This window comes from Temnothorax longispinosus, chromosome 5 (assembly GCF_030848805.1).
Source record: "Temnothorax longispinosus isolate EJ_2023e chromosome 5, Tlon_JGU_v1, whole genome shotgun sequence".
Classification (NCBI taxonomy): Eukaryota; Metazoa; Arthropoda; class Insecta; order Hymenoptera; family Formicidae; genus Temnothorax; species Temnothorax longispinosus.
In genome coordinates this window covers 14,372,332-14,392,245 of record NC_092362.1, presented here as the reverse complement: position 1 = coordinate 14,392,245, position 19,914 = coordinate 14,372,332, and the positions used below count along the sequence as shown (strand labels likewise).

Sequence of the window (19,914 nt, the reverse complement as noted above, 5' to 3'; positions counted from 1 at the left end):
TTTTACTTTTACGAATGTTATTTAGCTTTGATATCTATAATGTATTTGATATGTAATTATCATTATACATATACGTATTATAAGTATTGTTCTTTTTATATTCTACTAAATGTACAACTCATACGAATATGTCTAAATGCCTTTTATATTTTGTTCATGTAAACATCTCTGATGTACTGAGATTCTACTATCGGATAACGAAGTATAAATGTGACATTCAAATGCATATATTTTAAGTATAATATATTTTATTAAAATAAATCTGAGCTTTGCGTAAGCGTAAATATTTTTTACAATTCAAATTTATCTACTTTGATATACGAATATACTCCATTTCTGCTGATATTAAAACAGATAATCATAAAAAAGAATAGAAAATAACTTTCAAATTTAAAAATTGCAAACTCATGAAAGTGTTTTCATTTTAAACTTATACAAGCTCATGTTTTGTGCATTATCTATCGCGAGATATGTTTCTTTACGTCTCACGAAAAGTGCATGCAATCGATTCTCTTATAGGAACAGCACTCGCCGATAATCTTAGTAGCTCATCCGAGCAGAACCTTATTGATCCTTGTTTATAATCTAATTCCGTTGAAGAAAACTCATCAGTATTATTTTATCAAATAAATACTGGATTCTTTTACACTTTTCTTTAATAAAAGTTACTTCGATCGCATGACTAGTTCGAAGGAAAGAAAGACCCTTTCCGTTGAAAATGGACAGTCAATAAAAAGATTACCGTCGAAAACTATTATTGAGAAAAATTCGACGACATCTTTCTGGTTCAATAGTACTTCTCTCAACCCGCAGAAGAGACATTTCTTTTTTGCAAAAAAAATTACATCTTATTTCAAATGATGACAGGTACTTTTACGTTTGTATGGATATTGAATTTAATTAATTGAAGCTTGTTTCTATGATTTATTCCAACTATTTCTTCTTGCAGAAATGCTTAACTCTTTCAGCAGATCTAAATGCAAATATGAAAGATTCACAAAACTTTCAACGTTTGAAATATTTTTTTCATATATTTTATGGTTTCGACGATATTCGCAAGTAATCAAATATCTCGATTTAGCATCGAGGGACTATTCCAATTCCTAAACCTATATATAAACGGATACATCAAATATGCACAAGAAATATATGTCTCTTATTTTGTAAGCCGCATCATATATACAAAACTCATAAAAAAAATTGGAAAAAATAAGTCCGACCTTTCTCTTCTTAAAATAGCGCCATTATCATGTTTCTTTTAAATCACAGCTGTCATAATCAATAAATCTTGATATCTGATTATTATCACACTTTAACATAACATTTTGTTATTAAATTTCAACACAAAGACAATCTGTCAATAGATTAATTATAGAACGCATAAGTATGAAAGATTCAGAAAACTTTCAATATTTGAAATACATTTTTTCATGTGTTTTATGGTTTCGGCAATATTCAAGTAATCGAATATCTCGAGTTAGCTTAGATCGAGAAACTTCTAAACCTATAAACGGGCCCAGAAAATATGTACCTCTTATTTTGAGTTATCGCACCATACATCTTACTTTAGTATTTTTAGTATCCACTTAGTATTTAATATTAACAAACTCTTTGCTTCCTTTTTTAATTAAAAAATATATAAACTCAGATAATAGTGTAACATGCAAGGATTTTTTAAAACGATTATAATACAACTATCTTAATAAGTAAACGATTTAATTTAACGATTTGGAGTGCCATCTCATTCGAGGCATCAATCGAAAGATTTGAAATCTTTCGATCATTAATTGGATGTAGATCGGGCAGATTGAGAAGATAAGCGCTTATTCCCCTCCTACCTTCCTGTTTCTGCCACGTCAACTCGATACTTGCTCGTCTGTCACCCTCTTACCTTCCTCGGTCCTTTTGCCCGTCTCTTTGCCGAAAGTTTCTCGTGGGTAAGTTCGGGATATCGTCGTAACTCTACCGGTCGACATGCAAGTCCGTGCCTCCTTTTGCGCGTTGGCTCGGTTATTGATGAAAGACATGTACGTGTATCGACATTGTTCTCACTCGAGGACACGCGGCCATCGTAGTAGAGAAACTACTAGTTACGAACTAGTTCTCCCTTTCGGTCCTGTCTTTACATCGAGATACAGGTACGCGCATTGACTCGTCCTTTCCTTGAATGCTACCAAATTCGATTGCAACAAAGTGCCAGTCGGCAATTGTGCTGATTCGTCCGTAGTGTCTACGAACATCAAGCGGGACGCCTTCGATGTATTTGAACTTTGGCGACGTGGATATTGTCCGGGATTAATAATAAATTAATCTGAGAATGCTTGAAGAAACTTAATTAACAGAAGGAAAGAACTGTAAAAGCCTACGATTGTTGATGAGTTGAGAAACGATTACTTCAAATAATGCTACAAATATTTATTAAAAATCAACTCCGTAATTTTATTACGTTATTAAAAAATCTATATAATAATTTCAATCGATTATTTCCCAATGTGCAAAATAAATATAAAAATATGCAAATCTCACGAATATCAATCAATCAATGCTTTAACACCTTGAAACATCCATGTTTAAATCCGAAGAATTTATAAACTCCGTCAGTTATTATACTTGCAGATGTTGCCAAGAATATCAGAATGTAAATACTGCGCCCGGATATGTGAGACAAAATTAGATCCAGGTAGTCTCATACAGTTTTCATTAAGTACGAAATGTATAATAAGTTACGTGATGCATTCATCTATACACAGTGATATGAATTCGAAATGTAATTGGCTCAAATATTAGCTTCAATTTATTTTCCGTGATTTTCGACATAGACGCTTCCATAATTAAACGATACGTAAGAGCGATTAATTTTTCAAACATTACTTTTTAAAGAATTTATATTTGTTGTAGTTATACAGAAAAAGGAGTATTTAGTTACACTTTCATAACCAGGATATTTGATATTTATTCAACTAATACGCACATTGCATATGCCATACATGTGTAAAAAAATATTGCATATCGGATTTCGTATATTGTAATTCTAATTGGTACACAAATTTCACAGCTGGCTTCTCGGAAATACGCGCGAATGGTAGAGGCAATAACACAAACAGGGCGCGCATATTTTAATTAGCACCTGTCAAGGAAAATTCCGTTCTGCCTATTATGCCAATATTTTACACGTGCTAAAACTGTTTGCAAACATCCGGGTCCCATAGCCTGAATATATTATAACATGAAAAACAAGAAATATCACAGTAAATAGAGATTAATATCATAGTAACATTGGAAATGTAATAAGATCTAGCTATTTGTCATGGTAATTTGATCATTCACTCTGTTTGATGACGAAGGTATCAGAAATGATATCAGAATACATAATTCCTTAATATTATGTATTATCGAGAAAGAAGAGCGACGATGTGGTATACCTAACTGGATCATCTCATTAAACTTTCAACTGCTCTTTAATCTCTCGATAACTCGCACGTTGACCGCCGTCTTTGATCAATAGAGATAAAACATAAAACTGTAACGACAATATATCGCCATTCTTCGTGGTGGAAAACATTCTAAAATATTATTAAAGCATGCAAATAAATATTCTTTCTTTTTGCTAAAAAGAAAATGATAATACAAACGGTTTATTGATCTATTTAATACAATCTTATGCAATTCGCTTCCAGTAAATATAGATCATAATCTCTTTATATTGATCATTGCGCCATCCTTATGCAAGCCTTGCCAGTGCGGTAGAAACTTGTATACATTTCCGCAATAATCTTGCGTAGTATTATAAACATAGTATAAGGCCTGTTCGTTTTCGCTGCACTTCTGAACTAGGGCAATAAGTTAGAATGAAAGAAAATATATTTGTTTTCTAACTTATTGCACTATGTTGCACTAGTTCAGAAGTGCAGCGAAAACGAACAGACCTATTGTTTGCAAATATTCCTGTATTCCTGTAAAATATTCCTTGACAGTTATGTTTGTATCAATTTTGCGAATAGTCTGTTATAATATGCTTCCAGAATGGTGAACAGTTGTGTGTTACTTAAAAGCTAATTGTAAGTTTTTTAACATTCCAATTACAAAGTTGATATTTTTTAAAATTATTAAAATCACGTTACATTCATGTGCCGATAAGAATAATTCAATTCGTAAGACCAATAAATTGACACAACTTCAAAGAGACGAAAGAAGATACCCATGTATCAGCAAGAGAGTTGTATATGTGTTTAAGAGATACTATTCTACTATCCTTTCCAGCAGAATTATTCCGAGAGGCGAAAAGGCTAAGGTCAAAATGCATTTATATCGTCGGTCAATAACTCATCCGTGTTTATAAATGTAGCTTGTTAAAAATTCAGTTTTATCCTGTACGCTAAAAACTTTGCTATCTAAACAATTGGGCATCAATATGGATGCTATGGTTTTTAATGAAAATATAGGAAGCATAGAGGCGTAATGAAGTGCGTTGTTTTATATTCTTTTTTTTTCACGCAAAATCGACGCGACGAGATTCATCCATTTTCACATTCGTGTGAGATAAATTTTCGATACGATACTATCGAGATAGAATAACAATAATATTGGGATCTACCTTTTATACATATGTGGAAAAGCAAAATCTTTTCTCAATTGTATAAAATACATCTTCGAAGAAAGGTCTCTTTTATTAAAATATTCAAAATTGCGGGAATTTATATTTTTTTAATCTCATTGCTATTAAAGATTACAGTAAGCTAATTAAATGAGAAGTAATGTTAATTGTTAATCAAACCATGGTAACAAAGATGGGAAACGTTAGAACGCGAAATCTCTTTCCTTTTCCGTCTTTCCTCGCTTCTCTCTCTCTTTTTCTCTCTCGATCCATTATTGCATCCTTGTGTCTCGAAGCTTCAGATACACACTCGAAACAAATCATCCGTTTCCGCGTCTACTACGGAATTTACTTCCGCAATTGCACCGCAATCGTCGTCGAGCTCGACGATGCCTGTTTCGTGGGTGTGATCGTGATCGATCTTTCGGTGTAGTTCCGCGGATGCACCGAGGATTCCCCAACATACCTCTTCGTGGTCCCTGTAGAGCGATCAGATCGCAGTCGATACTCGTACCTATGTAACAATGTAACAGACCGATTGCGCTTTCCCGTGGCGTACATAAGTCGCCGTCCGTTCTAAGAATTTCGAACATCCTGCTAAGCGGGATTCCTACTACGATTCCGTCTTTCGATCCGTATGTGCCCTTTCACACGTATGATGTACACTAGATGTGCCTAATGTGCTATCGCGACATAAGCCCCTCCAATCTGTCGCGCGGATAAAAGGTAGAAAATTGAAGCCCAATTTCGATAGACGCACTGACGAAGTACCTATAATACTCCACTGTCGAATGCAGGTAGAAATGCCATTAGACGGAAAACGGCTCTCTTCCGCCGCAGAAAGAAATTGTCGAGTGCATTTACGGCAAACGCCTTGTGCTCGGCCGTCTTATCGCGTTTGAGCTCCATTTTGCCGAAATCACGACCAAACGTGATTCCAAATTACACGCGACGCTTCGCTCTTGAGCTAGAAAACTTCGTCTCTATAGTTTCACGTTTATAAAAGAAAAGAAACCGTTCGGCGCTACAATGGTTCTTTCATAGAATATATTCCGATATTATTTTACTTGATCAAAGCAAATATCCAGCCGTAATAACAAATTATAGTATTAAAGTAATATATTCTGCGTGAAAATGTCACCCCCGCAATAACCTCTTAATGACTTCATAAAACGCGGCAGGGTCTGCACATTCAAAGCATCTGCTATTAACTCTGATTCTCGCGCAACTGCCGGGCGGATCAAGACCTTTTTGCGGACATTTTTCGCCCGCAGAAGCAGTGGCCGTGGTTAATTTGCCATTAAGGACATAACGAGAAATAAGAGAGGCCGTGGGACAATAGTCCGAGGGTTGTGCGGCATGCCTGCTTCTCTCGAGGATAACGATAGCACACGTGGCCCACTTTTCACCCTTGACGGCAAAGCATATCCGCGTTGTCGCGACTATTTGCCGAAGGGCAAGGGGGTGTTCTTCAGGAGAGCGACATTATTTTTCAGGACGATACTGGCGACGATGCGTCGGTCGGTCGACCAACACACCACCAACACCCCATCCCACATGTTGCACACCCTTTCGCCGTGCGACGATGCAAGCAGAATGCCTTTAACGAGAGAACCCCGCCCTTGTGACGTCATAGTAGAGGGCGCCCCTGTGTGCGTATATTGCGTTCACACGCAGCCACCTAAGCCAATATACGTCTGGGCGTACGCCTTAAGATATCCCTTTCATCTCTTTCATCTTTCGTTATTTAATCATTTCAGCCTTTTTCCACCTTTCGACTCGCTGCTCGTTTGAGTTATATCACTATTTATTCTTTACTCTACTATTTACTGGGATTAATGGAAATACATTATTCACACTTGAAATCGATCTCTTATCCATCGTCTCGACCGATTTTAAAGTCGAACGTTTCTTTAATTTCCTTCGTGAAAAATTATCGAAAACATATATCTTAGCTATCCTGTACGTAGAACAAAATCCATCAAAATGTTAAAATCTTAAAGTAATTAATTTGTTGTACTCCATTAGAGAGAAAGAGAGAGGGGAAGGGAGGGAGAGAGAGAGGGGGAGAGAGAGAGAGAGAGAGAGAGAGAGAGAGAGAGAGAGAGAGAGAGAGAGAGAGAGAGAGAGAGAGAGAGAGAGAGAGAGAGAGATCACGTAAGTGAAGGAGATATATATCTTGCTGCAGACGCTGACTCACTATTCATTCCCAATGTAATCTCTTTTTTGCTGCGACATTGCCCTCATTTAATATGACTCTTTCGTCGCCTCCACGCCAGTCGCGACATCGTGATCTTTTCAGTGCGGTTCTCCCCATTTTTCAGCTATATAAGAACGCGCCGAGATTCGAGATTCATCTTGCTTTAATCGTTGTTTATGCGACGCTTTAGCATCCGTTTACTCGCGTCAATTCCGACGCTGTTCTCTGCCGTGATACTCTTCATCTTTTCGCCCTATTCGGATCTACTTTCTGATCCTGATTGCTTTCTCTCTATCAGCTCGCTCACACGCGATCACGCTAATGCTATTTATTTGTCGATATGGAATCATTCCCTCTCCCGTTTCGGTTACATTTCTCCACTTCCTCATATATATATTCGCCAAAAATGATTTTTCTTATGTTGGTCCATTTGGATCGGTTCCGATTTCGCTCGCTTACACACACGTAGCACTCCGATAAACCTTCGAGAAGCGCATTACGGATATTTATTTCCCTTCAGTTTCCTCTCGCTCGCTCATTTTAATATTCCGCCTATAAATCGCTCCACTTGTTCTAACCCGCCTGTCTCGCATTATCCGCACCTTAACTTCAAAACGCCCTGTTTTTCTCTTTAGATTACGTCCTTGTCGAATTTTTGAGCGTGCAAGCGCGCCGCGCCGAGGCTATAAATTCGCTCTTCTCTCTCTCTTTCAATTTCTTTCTCTGTCTCTCATTTATCCGCATCAATCGTTATGTTCTTACCTCTACCACTGTCCCTTGATTCTCTTCGTCCTTAACCCTTAACTGCTCCGTTATTCGTAACTTTCTTTCTCTTTCTCTCCTTCTTATCGTCCCGGTGGATTTTCGAGTGCTAACGCCATTTATTTGTCTTACTTTCTCTCCAGTGTGCCAGCTACTCTCCGTATGGTAGACAACCCTTCGCCACCCGCGCGCGTTCCCCGTTCGCTTTGCTTCAAAGTTTTCCTATAGGTATACACACCATACTGTTCACTTGTCTTTCACCTTCCCTCTCGCGTATGTATCCTCTTTCTCTCGCTCCTTTTAGCAAGCTTCTCTATTTTTCTTCTTCATTGTTGGAACACCTCTCGCTCCTTCTCTCGCGTCTTTCTTCTCGCTTTTTCGCACACCCCTTTCTTTTCCTTCTCTCTCTCTCCCCCCTCTCTTCCTCTTGCTTTCTCGCAATCTTTGCGTACGTATGCGCCTATCCATGTGTGCGCGGCTGAACCGCGCAGGGGCGGTCGAGATGGCAGGATCGTGTGAATAGGGACAGGGGTGTATCGACCCCTGCCAGATTCGCGATTCTTTCTGCGACAGAGAGGGCAAGAGTGCAAGCGAGAGGAGTAAAATGGAAAAGGAGCAAAGGCGAGAGAGAACGCGGGAAACAGAGAAAGAGAGGGTGCAAGACGAAGACAGATCGCCGTGGGTCGAAGTGTGACCGAGTGACTGTGGTAGGGGTAGCAATGACGTCATGGATGTGCGAAAGAAAGGGTACGGGGCACAGAAAGAGAGGTAGAACAGAACTTCGCCGACTAGGCCGACGCACACATCGTCATAGCGGTTCGTATAGAAAGTACACGCGATGTCTGCATGTGTGCTCGTCTGCCCGGCACCGCAATTCTCGATCGTGAGCATCGATTTTACATCATCGTTGCGCGCGCCGTGACGCACGATGCCGAAATACGAAGATATCGAATTTGTCGAGGAAACATATATCGGCCTCCTGGGAAATTGTTGAACGTCCGTGGTACTACGTTTATTATTTAGTCGCGCAAATTTATAAGATACAACTGTGCCACGAAGATTTACGATTATGTACTTGTAATCCAATTTAAATTATAAAATGCAGCTGTTCGATTAACGAAATGTAATTGCACTGACGGAGAATCGCACCAAATTAAAATACCCAATAATATTTTGTTATTTAGGATCAGATCTGCTTTCGAATCAATAACATGAATATTATTCATCATAAACAATTATTTCTCATGCAATTATATCTTTGCAAATTACTTTACCAGTAAACTTATAAATTTTTAATACTTCGTAGATGAAGTTTTGAACCTTCAAAGTTATCTTGGAACTCCAAGAAATAATTAATAAAGCTCCAACATTATTGTGGGAATTATATACGTATCAAACTGACACAGTAACGTAAACACTCAGTAATGCAAGCTTACTGTTGCTAATATAATGTGGTGACTTTCTAGCATATATATCACACTTTACCTTATAAATGAAGAGTATATATATATATATATTTCTAAGTAGAGTTAAACTACCTTCGCACCAAAACTTAGAACTTAGTTATCATTGTAATAACAAAACATCAATATTACTTGTTATCTCTCCATAATGTGATTAATTTAAATGAAGCGTTAATTTACAATACATTTTTAGAAAGTGTTTATTTTACGCAATGTATAAATATGTATCTGAAATATGTATAAATATCTTTAAAAAAATATGTGTGTGTGTGTTGCGTAAAACCTACAAATTTTCATAAAATTATCATTTATATTGTGACAAATATACAGTTTGTACTATAAAGAAGAGAATAAAATGGTAAACTCTTACATCAAATACTGATATTAATGATAATTAATACAATGAATGCTATCCAAGGTTTCCTGTGATTTATGGAAGCACATTTGTGAACCCTGTGTAAATCTTACGGAATCCATTATAAAAGATGCATTTTCCTGATTATGTTTCATTGCACATGCACAGGAAAGTATACAGTATGCACGACAGAGGGGTGCTATTAACAGACGTAGTAACAGTAACATTAGCAATCCGCGAAACAGTGCGTGACTGCACGTAGCTATTTTGAGCTTCGCTCAGAAGCTAAAGTTCAACATAGCGGATGAAGTTCGATAGAACAACGCGTGGCAAACACCGTGATGCATTATGTATGCAGCGACATAAACCGCTACGTCCTGTATTTCTTCAAAAACTCAACGATTAATCCTGACGAGAGATTAAAACCACAAATAAATATTATTATATCATTCTCTTGTACAAAATTATGTATTTCCATCTTATTGCAGCGTCATAAATTTTAATATTTTTTCTGTTATCCATCTAATGTAAACTCTTTTATTTTATATTATTATATAACAGGATGCAAAAAGTAACCTAGTATACATGTAAACCAGCATACATGTATTGATCATTTTTTATGTTGTGTGTATATAAAGGATGAATTTTATCGCCGAAAATGAGATTTGTATAATATATTTAGCATAAAATCAGTTTTTGTATGTGTGCGCGTGTGTGCTATCTGATTACTTGTAAAATTTTTCTATCGATCATTTCGGCTCATCCATCATAGGTAGATTTTTAAGAAAATGTTTGGATTCTTACACTGTAATTTCAAAAAAGGCGTACGAATGAAGAAGTTCTGTTACAAATAAAACAATCATTTCAAAATAGATCGTAAAAAGTTCCAGTAGAATTCTTTATATTAAATCCATACAAGAACAAGCGTTTTCAGAGCGGGAATACATCCGACGATCCTCTCTTAACCTTTCTCGGATAGAGCTTCAGATATATTTACGCGTGATCCAACGGGATCTCTTATAGCAACGGCTATATACTTTCCATAAAAATAAAATGATTTATGAGCAAAGTATATATGTATCTTTCATCTTTCATTTACCTTAAAGTATGATGCCTTAAAACATGACGCTGCATTTAAGAAAAGCTTTAGAGATACACTAAATGTGCGCATATTCTTGCACGTTTTTTTACTTTCGCGTATATTTAAATTACTCTTTATATCCGTTCATTATATAATTTCAACGATTCTTATATGTATAACAAATAAAATGAGATTCTTGAAACGAATTATGAATTATTCTCTTGTCGATATGTCCTTCGTTTCAGGACTTGGTACGCGAAATATCCATTAAAGATATTCTCCACGAAATCTCTACACTCGCCATCAAAAGGGGATCGATATGTATTCCAGCAAATTGCTTAAATTCATGCGATAGTACAACCTTTCACTGAACAATCCTAGTGATGAATACCATGCGATACCTGCATAGCTATGTTCCTGTAGGCATCATAAATCGTGATACATCGCGCACAGCGGTACTATGCCTGCGCGGTCAAGCGTGTCCCCAAATGACTATTCTCACGGGGAAATAGCCACGATCGAAGTAATTTGATACGATTTAATAGTAGCTCCTGTTACCGTTAAATTTCGTTGTTTAAACGAATTATTGTCAAATCTAATAATGGAGTATCCCGATAGGTCGTCAATTGCGCAGAATTGATTTCGCGTTGCATTTGTATTACTCAATTTGCCTTTTAACTGCACAATTCGGAAAATACATGTACACGCTCAGTTGCGCGCTTGTTATAAGAGTGTTTACGGACATACACAAATGTTCTTTAAAGTTATAGTTGAATAATCTTCTTTAATATTTTCAAAACGTATAAGGTTATTTCGCAATGATAAAAATATTTTATAATTAATAGCAAAAATAAATCAGTATCTAATAAAAATTCAATCATTTAAATATATAATTATAATACTATAAAAATATATAGCTGTATAAAGATATTGATATATTTTTAGATTTCAGAGAAATTTTATACTAGATAAATCGCTTTATCTTTAACATATGAAATATGTCCAAGATCTAAACATAAGCACAAGATAATTTCCACTTGATTCGCGTCAGATGCAAGTAACATCACATGTTAAGCCCTGTTAATTGCGTTCTAAATGAAGAAACAATAAATTGTTGGTATTATCCAAGCAAGGAACGCAGCAGTGTACGACAGGAAGGACAATGGCTCATCCACTATCCACAACACGTGACTAGATGGGATTTATAAGGTTGTAAATTATGTCTGTAACAGAACAGTAGTCGATATACCCCTAGTAACATGCGCGACTGGACGCTGACATGAGTTGCTTCACAAACAATGCGTATTATAGTAGAATAGAAAGTAATAATAATATAATTTTATTTTCACATAATTAAAATACCGCGTCATTAGGATTAGAATTTCCATGCTAAAGGTCGCCCATGATTTTCAAATTCCATTTAAAAAATGTAATTATACAGTTACAAAAATACATATACGTATATATATGTATGTATGTATACTTTATATTAAAAAATAAAAAATCTAATATTTCTCGATCATATGATTCAATAAGAAGCTCAGTGTTGCCAAACTGTCGAAGATTGGGATATGATGACTGATAACACATATAGTCTAATTTTTCCTGAGAAAAAATTAATTTTTAATATCAAGTGACAAAATCTGGCTGCGGATTTGGAGTTTCTGCATGTGCTCTCTATTTAGCATATATATAATCGCGCGTATTGTCAACAGAGAGCTGTCGTTGCCATCAGTGCGACGTGTGGCAACGTCAGGCACGAATGCTCATGGATACGCTCTACCGGTCGCAAACGTTTCGGAATATAAGCACGGAGTATACCTCAGGAAGTCATCTTCACTCCCTCTTCGCAGCATGAGAAATCACGAATGACAATTACAGATGACACCCGCACATAACCAACAAATTTAACTTAACGCGGCGCAATTAACGCTGACGGATAAAATTGCTGGAAATCTCAATTAACTTTTGAGTAATGTAACGTAGAATAATGTCCTACATATTTTGAAAAACTTGCTTAATATATTTTAAAATGCAATAAAATATGATATAAATTCTTAGAAATTACAATTAAAATTCAATAAACGCAAAAAATGTGGTACTACAAATAACTGAAATCGATATAATCGTAAATTATTTAAAGCATAAATATAAATGTAAATTTTCAATCGACTATTAAAAACCTCATTGAACATACATATGCAACAAAAAATAGTAATAACCAAGCATATAGTGCATCTCTATATTCGGACAAGAGATTGATAAATCTAAATATTGTAAATTGTTGAACAAAATTGTTGAAAATGCATAATGCATAGCGTAACACAGTCAAGATAATATTAAATTGTTGTAGCATCTCTCTCTCTCTCTCTCTCTCTCTCTCTCTTATATCCTTTTACATCATAGTATGCTTCAACTTCAAAGCGAAGCATATTATGATTGTGTGTCGACGTCTTTATCAAAGTACGAAAACAATAATTCTTCCTTCTTTCTTTTATTCTTTGTAATCATGGTGCTTTAATGATGAAAAAAAAGATAATATGATGTGATAATATGATAATAATGATTATATAATGTACGAATTTCATTCTTCACAAAATACAAGACAAAATAATTGATCAGTAGTTTAATAAGTCGCAATTATAAGAGTTTACATACCTTTAATTTAATATTTTAATTTTCTAGTGAGATTTCCTTTTTGTAAATAGTATTGATGCATTATGCATGGTATTGACATAATTATATAATGTGTTTTGTACAGTTACATAGTTAGTTATACAGTTTAATGATAAATCGTGATACTACTATATGTATTTGATTTCGATTGTTTGTGGCTATATTGCGGTATACACATCGGTTTTGTATCATATTTCCGTTTTCTGGGTGCAGCTGTGACATGCTGTGCGTTATTCCGACCGACGAAACTGTGTGTTACACGATTTGAATTTCCTAAATAAAGAGAATATTTGTTGAAATAAAAGTTGAATATTATAATAAAGAAAATGTCAAGCATGCACCATGAACTGAAAAATGTACATTCTCTGGCAGCGTTTTTGTTATAAATAGTGCAAAAAAGTTGATTCTTTTCATAAGCTATAATACTGATGGCAATCCGTGAAACGTAATATCGTATATATACAATTGTAACAGCTCACAATCAGTATAAACGTTACAATGTACGTGCGATTGTAACGATTTTTGCTACACAAAATTTTGCAATTTAATTTTCAGCTACAACATGTACGTTAAGTAGGGTGTAATAGCAAATGTATACTTCAATACGCAACTCGTGAATTTGTGTCCCGGTGAGAGCCGAGACCCATTTTGCGTGGTCGATTGCTGACGTCATAGCTGTACTATATGTACGTAAGAACATACACTCGCTTATATAGCGCGGTAAAACGATGAATGGCCGAACGTATGTACATTCAAATAGATGTTTTTATTTTCAAAGTTTTGCAAAATATTCTGTACCATGATAAGTACAGGTCACAGGATATAATGCTATTACGGATTTTCGCTAGAGAGGTCATGCTAGAGAGATCTGTTTGTAGTTGTAGAACACAGCAAAATTCAATAATTCAATACCGTGCAGTATTTATGGCCGTATTTATGTTTGCCGGATGGTAAACATAAAAGTATACACTTGTTGCAAAATTTTGAAGTATTAAATAAAGCGATACGACCAATAGATAATAGTAACGAAGGAGCAAGTTCTTCTTCTTCTATATCGTTATCATAGTGTGAATGTGGCGCAATATGCAGCCGGTGTATGCATGTAACTCAACCTTATCGGATTTAACCACCTGTGCGTAATGGTACCTGCTGCAGGCAGCATTCGATTATCTATCTGCAAACTCCATGTATCTACAAGCGCAATTAATCATAAGCGCCAAATATAAAGCACGTGACGAATTGACGTCATGGGAATCTCCTAATGCTGAAACAAACAGTTGCAATCTCTCGCTGCCGCCGTTTTGGCAGGAGTTTTGGGACACGCCGACGTCTCTGACTACGACTATTGCTGTCTTTTACGCAATGGTCCATTTTCGAGCGCGAGTATTTATAGAACATGTAAGGTACCTTACTTACTATCATCTTCGGCTGCAGTGCGGCAATTGTCAGGCGCGCATAATGGACTATTTACCGGGTACGGATATATAAAATCTGAACTTCCGGGCTTACGAAATCACTGTACGTAAAGATATCGGCGCATCTGTTACACAAGCAAACGTGAAGTAAGCGCAAAACAACAAAGTCACGAGGTGGAAAGAAGCGAGCGTTAACGCGAGGCTCAAATTGGTGCAATCATAGGATGTAACGACAAGTAAAACTACAAATTCAATGCTACTTGCATAAGTGTCTATTGCTACACAGAGAAAAATAATCATTCTACAGCCAAGAAAAGCACTTACTTATTTTATTTTACTTCTTTTAAGTAAGTTTTTTTACAACCAAGAATATTTTCTTACTAATAGTTTTCAAATATCTTAACACAAGTCGAGAATATTGTTTTGAGTAAATGTAATTCTTACAATGACTTTGTGGTAGATTTGCGAATATACAAGCTTACCATTTACTCTTAATCTGCAAATCTACCATAAAGTCATTGTAAGAATTACATTTACTTAAAACAATATTCTGGTTTTCAAAGCCTTATGTCAAAATATGTAAAAACTATTAGTAAGAAAATATTCTTGGTTGAAAGAAAATTTACTTAAAAGAAGTAAAATAAAATAAGTAAAATGCTTTTCTTTGCTGTAGAATGATTATTTTTCTGTATGTACTTTGACGCATAAATCTCACATTGATTTATCGTTTCTATATGTAACTATCATGTATAATCACGAGTAAAACTACAACCCACTCTCTAATGTAGCATTAAAGTGTTTTCGATAATAAATCGATCATGACAGTTATCTATATCTATCTATACGAAAATCTATCCACTGGTCCAAATGCTTTGTTGATACTGCAACGAATAGTATGCAAACTTTATCACGGAGCTAATATTCGTTACGCAAGGGTGACTCACAACTTGCCAAATCCAATCCCCATAATTCTACAATTATATTATGGAAATATAACTTTCGCTCAAAGTGGATTACGTGATTGAGAGTCTGTTCACATCCGCTACTTCGTTCGCGAAATTTCGCGCGCTACTAAATGCGCACGTTAATTAAATAATCCGGTTATCCGTACTGAGCATTCTGTACATTGTTGCAACAGATTTTCCGCGTTGAATGAATCGTAAAACTCTCAGCATCAGCAGCATCGGTACGGATATCACGAAATTCCAGAAACGTGTCAATCATCTCCGAAATTGCGGCGTCGAAAAGGAGGAACCGCGTGAATGAGCCGAAGAACAACGAAATTTGGTGAATTCATAGGCACCAGCCGCTCCATTTCGCTCGCCAAGCGCTTCCTAAACTCGTATCAATCTCCATTATTATACATAACTCGGCACAGTTGGGCTGCTGAGATGCGAGTTACTTTCCACTTCAGACGCGCGTTTTAGGTTTCGTGAACAATGCAGCCGCTATCCTTGAGGAGCGTTTGCGCATCATTTGCGATGCAAGCGTTCTGAATCTTTCAAATTTTTCCCTAGCCAGAATACAATAATCCCAAATTTTTAAGTATATACCATAGCCTAAGAATTTTCAAGTAAGAGGAAGTTAAATTTTCAAGTAAGAGGAGAGTTAAATTGAAGAACTTGACATTTCATTTCTGGATAATAAAACTATGACATACTATAAACTAACATAAACAAAAAATCAATGATATGTAATTCATTGAATAATATGATGTATGTTTTATCGCTTTTATCCTGATTCTTTTTCATTTAAACAATGCTTCTTTTTTTGGCGTTTAAAATGTACGATCATAATTTAGAAAGAGAAAAAAGAAAAGAAAGGCAAACAGAAAAATAAATAAAACGAGAATATTAATCGGCCTGACTGGCAAACAGAAAAATAAATAGACAAATTGTAAATCGAAAAACAGGCAATGAGATAATAAGAATCACAATGTTAATTACAATACTTAATAGCTGGAATCATTTTGTAGTATCTGACAATAATTACGAATTCCTTCCTTATCAGAGATAAACTAAATAATGATGATGAATCGATGAAGATTTAACGAGACTGTGTAATTAGTATGTGCATACATACATATATATAAGTAATGCAAGTAAATGCAAAGTGATATCAGTTATTTGAAAAAGTAAATAAAGTCTGATACGTATCTGTAGACACTTGTATTTGCTCATGTCATTCATATATATGTACAAAAGGTAAGTGATTGCGTACTCTTTATTCGTTCAATCTTTATTAATTTATCATGTTTTTGCCGTCTCTTTCTACCACTGATAACATATTACCACTGATAACATCTAGAATCACGTGCTACAATTTGCTCAAATGCACAAATTATTTGCACAAATTAACGCGATCTTTTTGCCGTTCGTTTGCATGACTATGTCAACGTTATTAATTGAAGACTGTACGATGATAGTCTTTCTTGTAAAATTCCATTCGTGATCAGTTATGTGAGTTTATCTTTTCAAATATATCAGCTAAATAATTTTTCTAAAAAAGAAATCAAATCTCTCTTAGGGAGGTATAGCTAATTTAATATTATTTTAAGTTTAGAAGTACCAAAAATAAATAAAGTAAAATAAATACATATAAATGTGATTCATTCTTCTCTCTTTCTTTCTGTCTCTCAATATTAAAAGCTTGTAATAAAATTGATTGGAATAAAAAATTATTTAAATAATCTTCAAATAATTTTTAATAAAAATAAATAAGGTTGTTAAAATTTATATTAAAAATAGAACCGGATGCTGAAGAAAAATTGGCTAAAGGCAATCTTAAAACTGGCCCTGAATAGAATACCTATATGAATGTGCAGTCTACTTGAAGATGCGTTGGCCGATTTATATAGCAGTGCGAGAAATAAAGTTCCGCGATTCACTTCAACGAGCTCGTACAATGAAACAAAAAGAAACTGATAAGCAGTCACGTAGCTGTGAGAATTCACTATTGACAATCAGAACTAACTATTTTAATTCCACAATGTATTTATAGATTTTTTTTATTCTGTTCCCGCACGGATGAATATAATCCGCCGAAGGAAAATTGTTCCCCGAACAATTTCTAACAATTGTTGCTATTCGATCAACCGTAAGAATAAAACTCTTTTCGAGATATAGATTGATCATGCGCGCGTATCATTGCTTTCAAATTGTCTCGTTATATTCGTATGACGAATAAAGTCAGCAATTAATTAAATCAATAACAACATCAACAATTAAAGTTTCATAAATTAAAATATGTATGTATATAAATGTATATAAATTATCATAATTATAATAATATAGTAGAAAAGTGATTTTGTTATTACATTTTGATGAAAATAGACCATAAATTGTCATCAAACTCGCGAAAACTGCATGGAAAAAAAAAGATTAGCTACTATAGCTAATATAGTCATAATATATGGATGACTAAATTTTTTGCAACAAGAGCTATAATTTAGCAATAGTAGCAAAATCTTTTGTTCTCGCTGCAAAAAATGTAACTTTTAAAAAATATAAAATTTAGCTAAATCTTTTTCCGTGTGAGTCATTCCAGATATGTGGCCTATAAAAATAGCAACACATGACTGATAAGTATTTACTGACGTAATACAGTTTCTGAAAAATAAAATTATCTGTCATATATCATATATGTATACAAATGACATATATGTATATGTATTATATATACAATTTAACATTCGATATTGTTAATCTATCAATCAGTCGTTCTGCATCCGACGTCATCAATGGACGCGCGCTAGCCAGCTACTGATACTTTTTAAATGTAGCAGCCGTACTGTGTGGACTTCCCAGTATTACGTCGGCGGCTGACCACGTCGCATGGACTGCGAATTCGCTTCGGAATCGAATTCAGCTGATCTGCGAAACGAAACGTATAGAGCGTCGAGTGCTGTGAATGAACTTGTGAACGTCATATGGTGATTGAATGACGACCAGTCAGTTTAGATTTTCCACGACGTCTTATCCTTCATCTCGATCGGAAATCTGATCGAATTCACTTGGCCGTAATTTTACGTCGACAGACAGTCAATCGCGAAGCCGACATCTGCGTGTCCATAAGTGTTGCTCAATCACCCAAAATTTATCACCGTCGTGACAAAATAATGTAATGCTGTTTACGAAATAATGCTTACGTAATATTAGTATTATCAGACCAAGTGAAAGAAACGCGTACCGACCTTGGCAAACAACACACAATATCCAGAATATGTGGATAACGCAGATATTCCATCCGACATCACCAAATATGTGATATTACAGGTAATGCAAACTTTTTATCAACAAAAAACAAGTTCCATACATTACATACATTAATGAAAATTTTATAACGCGTCGATCTTATCTCCTAAGGATTTTAAGAAATCCAATATCGTGTTAAAGCACAATTTAACAGCTTAATCCAAATGAATAATAACTTGCAAAATTGCATCTAAGTTTAAAAACTTTTCGACAGCAAGTTTCCGCGTAAAAGGCAAAAGATAAAACTTGTAATTTTGCACTTGTAGAAAAACGTTCCATTATAATATTAGGCGAGCGTTCCACGCTAGAATGTAAACGTTAGATATAACAGCAAAAATAACGGAAATTGAACTTATTCTTTTTTCGAACCATCCGGACTATCTTTTTCAAGTTGGTCCATTGAACAAGTCTTGCAATAGTAGGATTCTTAATAATGATATTCAGCAATGTAATGACTTTCACAGTATATTATTAATTTTACTACGATTTACACCCTTTTTGTGAATCGTGATAAAAGAAGGGCGGGAAGGGTACTCGTTTGCTCCTTTTAGTAAATAAGTAAAAGTCCCGTTGACAACTCACCTCCCGTTGATAAAATCTAAATCAAATTTACGAACTGTTGTGAGGTAAATCCCTGAAAATTTAAACTTTAAATTTTTATTTGTTATACAATTACAATACATACTAATGGGGCTATTCAGTAATTCTTAATGACAGTTTCGTTAGCGTTATATATTCCGTTGCGCAGATATTATATATAGTAAAAAAGCTGCGCAACAACAATATAACGATAACGACACTGTCGTTAAGAATTACAGAATAGGCTTATAAGAAAACTCATATGAGATATATGTATTAGTTTCTGCCTAGTAACGTTACCAGATTAGCAATAGTTAGCAGTTAATAGTTAACAGTTCCTTACGCAACTGTTTGCCGCTATGAACAATACGTAATATAGCGCTATTATTTTTCAACACTTTTTATGCAAACTCAAGATCGTCTTAATTGTCTGTAGAAGCACTGATATCATGTTGCTTCAAAATTCATAATTGACAATTTCACAATATACACAACTTTATCTGTCTGATAATTTCAATATTAGAATAAAATATAGT

At 35.0% G+C, this 19,914-nt stretch overlaps 2 protein-coding genes across 3 annotated transcripts in view; both read left to right on the top strand.

Moving 5' to 3' along the window:
- The first annotated feature begins 18,678 nt into the window (after positions 1-18,678).
- LOC139813803 (sodium-coupled monocarboxylate transporter 1) overlaps positions 18,679-19,914 on the top strand; it is a 28,181-nt gene continuing 26,945 nt past the window's right edge. For both annotated transcript variants that reach the window (XM_071779554.1, XM_071779555.1), the window contains exon 1: positions 18,679-18,820. The gene's annotated coding sequence lies outside the window, so the exon portion shown is untranslated. The remainder of the gene's footprint in view (positions 18,821-19,914) is intronic.
- The window catches only part of Dip-b (Dipeptidase B), a 46,918-nt gene continuing 45,683 nt past the window's right edge, over positions 18,680-19,914 (top strand). The window contains exon 1 of the mRNA XM_071779561.1: positions 18,680-18,820. The gene's annotated coding sequence lies outside the window, so the exon portion shown is untranslated. The remainder of the gene's footprint in view (positions 18,821-19,914) is intronic.